The following is a 9,275-nucleotide window of genomic DNA, read 5'->3' as shown; positions in this document are numbered from 1 at the left end:
ATATATACCTACCTGATTGTAGAGTAGAAGAAACTTTTGGCCTCAACTTTAGAGCATTATAAAATATAAATTTTATTCTGTTCTATTAACTCTTGATTATATTCAAAAATTGTTGACCTCTCTTTCCCAGCAGTATTTATGTTCATTTTAGGAGAAATGAAAAAAAAGTAATGAAATCTAGCACTACATGTGGACATTTATACATAGAACTCTTCTACAGAACTGAAAATCTGGAAATAAATTCAAGATCAATGTTAATATACTCCTTTGTAATGTCATCTTATCCTCAGTAATCACAATTTTGCCTTATATCACTCATATTTAACTCCTGGAATGTTTCAAAGAAGCCATGGAAACTATTATCATTAGAAAGAAAAATAATAGAGAAAAATGCTTTCATTTAAAAGTATTTGCTTGTGTGCTAGACTTTTAAAGGATTTATTATAAACACCGTATTTCTTGGAAAACCAGAAAACTGAAAAATTTTTCTGAGCCATTAGAAAAGTCTGAATTGCTTTTGCAAACTGAAACAAGTCTTCATGTATTATCAAGAAAAATAATTGCCGGACAATTTCCAGTTGTTTCACTTACATTACCTACTTAGATGATTAAAAAGAAAAAACCCAAAACCTAAATCTAACATTTTTGCTGATGTCACAAAGATGCAACACTCCAAGATTTGCTCTGGCCCATTTTGAAAAAAAATCACAAGATTTATCCAAACAATACAATAGGATGACTTGATAGAAAAGATGGATAAGTTGGATGACATATTTTGGATTTAATCTTAAGGTGGGTGCAGCATGGTATTCAGGTCATTTACTCAAGAGAAAGGAAGAGATGAGTTATACCTTGCCTTTTTGATAAAAATCACTCAGCGATTCATGCTTTATTCAGTGTTTAGATTAGTATATTTATCTTTGATATTTACAATAACTGTGTTCCAAGGTGACTTAAGGTTTAATCACAACTGACTAAGCAAGTAAGCATGAAAGAGAATAAGTCATAATTATTACTCTCTTATGCACATCCTTACAATATTCAGGGATTTAGACTCATTTCCACCCTCTGCAGCTAATTTGACCTCTCCTTTTCTATGAAAGATAAATTAACTTGAAGCATAATAAATTAAAAGTGCAGAAAATATTTATTTAATAGTCTCTCAGGTATTATCCAGCAGTCAAGTTTTCATACAGGTTAAGAAAGCTGTATATCCCAGATATGTCAGGGAGAATTAAAAGTCAAAAAAGCCGTGCATGTAACTGTGCTCCTCTTTTCATATCCAACCAGAACAGAAGCATTCAGCTCCCCTGTACAGTCATGTGGAATCTTCTTACCTTCTGCGGGTTTAGGCAAGTCTGGTCTTCAATGAATGGCTTGGCAGGCTGTGGGACAGGGGAATTTAACAAATTATGCTCTCATACTTTGCAACAGAATACTATTTTTGAGTATGAATGAGAATTAGCTGAGTCATTTGGATGTTTTTAAGATGTAAACAAAATATCTGCTTAAATATCTGGGGATTTTTGGTTGTGTTTTTGTTTTGTTTTGTTTTGTTTTTGTAGAGACAGGGTCTGGCTTTGTTGCCCAGGCTGAAGTGCAGTGGTAGAATCATAGCTCACTGCATCTTCGAACTCCTGGGCTCAAGCGATCCTCCTTCCTGCCTCAGCCTCCTGAGTAGCTGGGACTACAGGTATGTACCACTATGCCTGGCTAATCTTCCTTCCTTCCTTCCTTCCTTCCCTTCTTTCCTTTCCTTCTTTCTTCTTTTCTTTCGTAAAGATGAGGTCTTGCTGTGTTGTCCAGGTCAGTCTCAAATTTCTGGTCTCAAGTGATCCTCTGCCTCCACCTTCCAAAGTCCTGGGATTACAGGCATGAGCCACCATTCCCAGCCTCAAATATCTGTTTAAATATCGTCAGTGACAATTTACGATCTTTAGCCTACTTACAGCAGAAGAGAGAATAAAACATTTCCTCCTTATATTTTTATGTGTTATGTTACACTTCAAATATTTTTTATTAAAATATCCAAATGTGTTATATTTTGTTTCATTCTGTTTCAAATATAATAAAATAATGCTCTTAAATGTTGCTTAGCTCCAAAATGTAGTAGTAATTGAAGAGTGACCCTGAGATGCATTCTGGGAACACAATGAAATGTATGAGAATACTTACATATAAACTCACAGTTGGTATCTCATTGTGGTTTTAATTTGCATTTCCTTGATGATTAGAGATGTTGAGCATTTTTAAAAATTTTTTATCTTCTTAAATTTTTTATTTTTTTGCAGACAGAGTCTCCCTCTGTCCCCCCAGGTAGAGTGCGGCTCATAGCTCACTGCAGCCTCAAACTCCTGGGCTCAAGGAATCTTCTGCCTCCGCCTCCAGAGTAGCTTGGACTACAGGCATGCACCACCACACCTGGATAATTTTTCTATTTTTAGTAGAGGTGGCGTCTCGCTCTTGCTCAGGCTGGTCTCGAACTCCTGAGCTCAAGCTATCCTCCCACCTCAGCCTCCCAGAGTGCTAGGATTACAGGCATGAGCCACTGCACCTGGCCAAGAGATGTTGAGTATTTTTTCATATGTTCGGTGACCATAAGTCTATCTTCTTTTGAAAAGTTCTGTTCATGTCCTTTGCCCACTTTTAAATGGGGCTGTTTGATTTTTTTCTTGCTGATTTGCTTGAGTTCTTTGTAGATTCTGGTTATCAGCCCTTTATCTGATGTATAGCATGGAAATATTTTCTCCCATTCTGTAGGTTTTCTGTTCGCCCTATTTATTGTGTCCTTGGCTGTACAGAAGCTTTTTGATTTGATTAGGTCTCATTTATTTATTTTTATTATTGCTGTGATTGATTTTGGGGTTTTCTTCATAAATTCTTTGCCTAGGCCAATATCTAGAAGAGTTTTTCCAACATTTTCTTCTAGAATTCTTATAGTTTCATGCTGTAGGTTTAAGTCTGTTATGCATCATGAATTAATTTTTGTGAGAGGTGAGAGATGCAGATCCTGTTTCAGTGTTCTGCATATGGCTATCCAATTTTCCCAGCACTATTTATTGAACAGGGATTCTTTACCCCAGTGTATGTTTTTGTCTGTTTTGTTGAAGATCAGATGGAAATATAAGGATGGATTCATGTCCATGTTTTCTGTTCTGATCCATAGATCTATGTCTCTGTTTTTGTACCAGTACCATGCTGTTTTGGTTACTATAGTCTTGTAGTATAGCTTGACATCTGGTAAAGTGATGCCTCCCGGTTTACTCTAATTACGTAAAATTGCTTTAGCTATCCAGGGTCTTTTCTGGTTCTGCACAAAGCATAGAACTATTTTTTTGATGTCTGCAAGAAATAACGTTGATATTTTAATGGGGATTGCATTGAATCTGCAAATCACTTTAAGTAGTACAGACATTTTAACAATGTTGATTCTGTCAGTCCATGAGCATGATGTGTTTTTCCATCTGTTTACATCCCCTGCAATTTCTTTTCTCAGTGTTTCATAGTTCTCCCTATATAGGTCTCTCACCTCCTTAGTTAAATATATTCCTAAGTATTTTATTTTCTTCGATGCTATTATGAAAGGTATTGTATCTTTGATTTGATTCTCAGCTTGATTGATATTGGTGTGTATGAAAACCATTGATTTGTGTGCATTGATTTTGTAGCCTGAGACTTTGCTGAATTCATTATAAATTCCAGGAGTCTCTTGGTTGAATCTTTGGGGTTTTCTAGATATAATATCATATCATCAGTAAAGAGTGATAATTTGACCTCTTCTTTCCCCATTTGGATACCCTTGATTTCCTTCTCTTGTCTGATTGCTCTGGCAAGGACTTCCAGCACTATGTTGAATAGAAGTGGTGACAGAGGACAACCTTGTCTGATTCCAGTTCTGAGCGGGAATGCTTTCAATTTTTCCCCATTCAGTATGATGTTGGCTGTCAGTTTTTCATATATGGCTTTAATAATTTTAAGGTATGTCCCATCTATGCCTATTTTGTTAAGAGTTCTTATCATAAAAGGGTGCTGAATTTTGTCAAATGCTTTTTCTGTGTCTATTGAGGGGATCATATGGTTACCTAACTCCAGTGAGGATGGCTTTTATCAAAAAATCCCAAAGCAACAGATACTGGCGAGGATGCAGAGAGAAAGGTACACTTTTTTTTTTAAATGTTGAATTTATTTATTTATTTATTTACTTTTGAGACAGAATGTCACTCTGTTGCCTGGGCTAAAGTGCCATGGTGTCTGCCTAGCTCACAGCAATCTCAAACTCCTGGGCTCAGGTGATCCTCCTGCCTCAGCCTCCCAAGTAGCTGGGACTACAGGCATGAACCACTATGTCTGGCTAATTTTTCCTGTATATTTTACATTGCACAGCTAATTTTTTTCTAATTTTTTTAGTAGAAACAGGGTCTCGCTCTTGCTCAGCCTGGTCTCGAACTCCTGAGCTCAAATGATCCACCTATCTCGGCCTCCCAGAGTGCTAGGATTACAGGCGTGCACCATTGCGCCCGGCCAGAAAGGTGCACTTATACACTCTTGTTGGGACTACAAACTAGTTCAACCACTGTAGAAAGTAGTATGGAGACATCTCAAAGAACTAAAAGTAGAACTACCATTTGATGCAGCAATCCCACTACTAGATATTTACCCAAAGGAAAAAAAGATATTTTATAAAAAAGACACTTGCACTCAAATGTTTATAGCAGCCTAATTCACATTCACAAAAATGTGGAATCAACCCAAGTGCCCATCAGTACATGAGTGGATTAATAAAATGTGGTATATGTATACCACGGAGTTCTACTCAGCCATAAAAAAAAATGGTGACCTAGTATCTTTTATAACAACTAGATGAAAGCAGAGGCCATTATTCTTAGTGAAGTATTGCAAGAATGGAAAAACAAACACCACATGTACTCAATACTAAATTGGAACTAATTGATCAACACTTATGTGCACATAATTCAAGGAAAATCAAGTAGGTGGGAAGGGGGAGTAGGGAATGGGTAAATTCTCACCTAATGGGTACAATGCACACTAACTGACTGAAGGACACGCTTATAACTTCAACTCAAACCATACAAAAGCAAATTATGTAACCAAAACATGCGTACCTCTGTAAAATTCTGAAATAAAAAAAAAAAAAAGAAACTTGCAGTTGAGAGCATAGCGCTATCAGATTTTTCTCTCAGATCTCTTGATTGACCTAAACTCCTAATAGATATGGATTCAAAATAATGGAAAAAGGCAAAGAAAAATGCCCCCTTTTATAAAACAACAACAGTACAACTCATTGTAAGACCCTTATTGGTTTAAGACAAGCAATTTAACGTACAAAGCCAAGGCTCAACTGGTAATAAAGAAGAAAGCCTTTGAAAACAACTCAGAGGATGGCAAAAAGTTCCTTTCTCTCCCTCCCTCCTCTCTCTGTTTTTTCTTTCTTCAAATACAAAACCTACATTCCCCTTTTTTGATCACATTCTTTGTGATATGTGGGGCATATTCTTTTTAAAATTTTTTTATTTTTAATCATTATAGGTACATAATATTTGTATATATTTATAGGGTACATGTGAAGTTTTGAGACAATGTATAACAATCAAATCAGGGTACTTGGGGTATTCATCACCTCAACTCAAGCATTTATCATTTTTTTGTGTTAGGAACATTCCAATTCCACTCTTTTAGTTATTTTAAAGTATACTCTAACTTACTGTTGACTATAGTTACTTTGTTGTGTTATCAAATATTGTCCATTCTATCTAATTATCTAATTATATTTTTGCACCCATTAACCATCCCCACTGTATGTCACATTAGTTTCCCATATATTAGCAATGTAAATGACAATAAGTATCATTATAATATTTAGTAAATGGCCATATAGAGATTTTCCAAAAGGATTGCTGCCTTCCAAGTCCAGTTAACTTTATGTTCACCATTCTGTTTAGAAACACTCTTCAGTGTAGAAATTTTCCTGGAATAGTGTTGCTCTTGCTTACCCCATATTGGAGATGAGTATTATACCTTATTCATTCTTTCTGTCTTTTGTTCCATCTCCTACCCAGTGATTGTGTGGGAAATATTTTGACAAGTCTAATGCTTTCAATCGAAGTACAAAGCTCTATACCAAAAGCAACAGAGTAAAAGAAAAGAATCACTTCTAAAGGCTTCATCATTTGTCAGTTCAGAGAAATGTGTTAGGTTTTACACCTGATTAGTAAGTTTTTCATCCAATATTTCATGACATGTTTGTTGTCACATTATGTAATTTTTATTTTATTTTTAAAACTTTTTTGGCAAAATGTGGAAAGATGAATACCCAGCACTCATATTGTCTATTTGGATAATTCACACACTTTTTGGTTCTAAATTTGAAGTAGTATTTTCCTATAACTTTAGATTGGGACATTCATTTCTCTTGTCATTTCAGAGTATAACATTAAGTTAGAAGGAAAATAGCGTCAGGAGGTAAGTAAGGCACATGACGTATTTCCATTTCTTCTACTCTCTGTGACCATAATGTCCCTGTGTATCTAAAATTACATTCTAAAAGGACATCTGAAATCATCTGGTGGCACTCCTCTTCTTTATAGATGAGCAAACTAATGCTCAAGGAGCCAGTATGGTCTTGTACAAGAGCATGAGTTTGGGAGTCAAACAGAACCAGGCTTGAATTCTGTATTAGTAACTGTGTAAACTTGGTCAAGTTACTTAAATTTCCTGAGACTTGGTGTGCTCCTCTGTGGAACAGAGATAATAATATTTATTTGCTAAGGATGCCACAGAGGATTTAATTAAAATCATGTATTTGAACGCCTGGTAAAGAGTAGATACTTGGTACTTATTAGTTCCCTTGCCTTTTCACAGAAACAAAGTAAATTAGTGACAAAAACCTGCTTTAGATTTCAAGCAAAAAAGACTTGTATTTTTTGCTATTTCTGTAGCAGCTTGCTAATGAATCCCTAAGGAAGATTCAGTCTGGAATTGAAATCCCTCATTGTACCCTACTCATGACTTTTGTCAATGAACGAGACACTATTATCCAAGACTGCAGCCTCTGTTGTTTGTCCAAGTGGAGGGAAGAGATGCATAAATCATTTCCCAATTACCAATTATCAACAGCTCAAGCTAAGATAATAGTCCTAAACTGAGATAGACCTAATTGGATTACCAGTGACAGTTTACTAATCACTGAGTAAAATATTCTGGAGTTAATATCCAAATCTTCATTATGGACCCCATTATGCCAGAAGTCATTAACTTCTACCTCCTTAAGAACATATCAGCAGAAAATTCCCCAAATCCCACTTTTCAATCCCAATTAATTTCCTTGTCCCTTTTCCACCAAATAATTCCAATTACTGTATTTACTTTTTTTTCCATCGTAATTCATTCACAGATAATCTGTCCCTATCCACTGTTTTAACAATTTTTTTTGTAAGCTTTTTGGAACCTAGTTTTCCTGTGATAAAAATCTCTTGATCCTTGAATGTTTTCTTGGTTCTCTTCCGGTGTCTCAGCACAGAGCAATACCTTCCATCTCACTGCTCTAGCCCAGAAGCTGAAAAACTACAGCCCTGCAGTCCAAATCCAGCTCTTTGCCTGTTTATATACGACTGATAAGCTAAGAGGTCCTAATATTCTTATATGGTTAAAAAAATTTAAAAGAATAATATTTCATGACAAAAATTATGTGAAATTCAATTTCCTTGCTCATAAGTCTAATCGGAACATAGTCGTGCTCGTTACATACTGACTGTGGCTGCTGTGCATTGCAATGGCAGAGTTCAACAGTTAGAGCAAAAACCACACAGCCTGCAAAGCTTAAAATCTTTACTATCTGTTCCTTAACAGAAAAAAATTTGTAGACCCCTCCCAGACTCTCAAAAGTCAGCTCTCTCTTTGACCTCTAAAATCAATCTTGTCCATTGTCCTCAGTGTATATTTCTCTGATCAGCCAACTCTCTCCATCCTAGACAAGCTGCTATCATATTTCACATGCACTACTGTAATGCCTCCTAAATGGTCTCCTAATAATATATCCCATCTATTCCCCATGCAGAAAGAAAACTATAATATTTGATCATACCACTTATCTGCTTAATATCATTCAATTCCTTCCCATTGCTCTTAGAATAAAAAACAAAATTCTTAATATGGCTTTCAGTGGCCCACAAGATCTGTGTTGTCTACCTCTGTTGTTCTACTTCTCTTTCTGAACCAGTACTCTCACCACATTGGATTTTCTTCTGTTCCTGCTCAGGGCCTTAGAACATGCTGTTCTTAACCAAGACCATTTACCCATCTCCTCCTTGCTAGCTAACTCTTATTTACGATTCACATCTAGACTTCTTCATGGACACCTTTCTCGATTTTCTTGGAGAGACCAACGTTTTTATTTGTTCTTATTGTGTCTGATCATTTTCTTTTTGAAACATTTATGACTCTTTCTAATTATAGTTACTTAATCAAAATCTTCCCCCCACTAGACTATAAGCTTTACTAGTGCAGAAACTATTTGTATTTTGCCCACCAATGTATTCTAAACACTCAAAAGAGCGCTTGACAACACAATGAGGCCTTAATAAATACTCACTGACAGAAAGAACACACAAAGAAGCACCTGCTCTCTGATCTTCCTAGACTTTTCCTGAGGAATTGAAAGCTTTTCCCCCACTTCCACTTTAGATCGTGAGCCTCCTGAGGGCAGGAGCCAGATCTGTTTTCCTGTGGACCTTTTCATTGTTATACCTCCAAGCACGTGACATGTAGTCAGTGCTCAATAAATATTTGTTGAATCAACAATGAATGAGTTTCTCTTTACTCTCAGATCTCACAAGAGGGGCTATATTTCTAGCTACTGCTACCTCAAGACAATTTTTCCATCATCGTCCCTCAATTATTTCTCCTCTTCTAAAGTATATTTCGATGTAAAATTTTGTATTTTGCAGAGGGCTGAATGATACTTAGTTCAACCCTCATGTCAAGACCAACATGACTTTGATGCTATTGCTTATGTGATTTTCCACCTCTCCTTATCACAGCCATCTTTTGGCCCTATGTTCTCCCACTCTCCTCATTTTTTTTTATTTTTTTTCTTTTATTTCAGCATATTATGGGGGCACAGATGTTGAGGTTACGCATGTTGCCCTTGGTCCCCCCCACCACAAGTCCGAGTTTCAAATATGTCCATCCTTCGGGTGGTGCACATTGCACTCCTTGTGTATACAAATACCCGTCCCCTCCTCCCTCCTCCCCCCTCC

Source organism: Propithecus coquereli, unplaced genomic scaffold (genome assembly GCF_000956105.1).
Source record: "Propithecus coquereli isolate 6110/MARCELLA unplaced genomic scaffold, Pcoq_1.0 Scaffold95, whole genome shotgun sequence".
In the NCBI taxonomy this organism is placed as follows: domain Eukaryota; kingdom Metazoa; phylum Chordata; class Mammalia; order Primates; family Indriidae; genus Propithecus; species Propithecus coquereli.
This window is presented reverse-complemented; position numbering follows the sequence as displayed.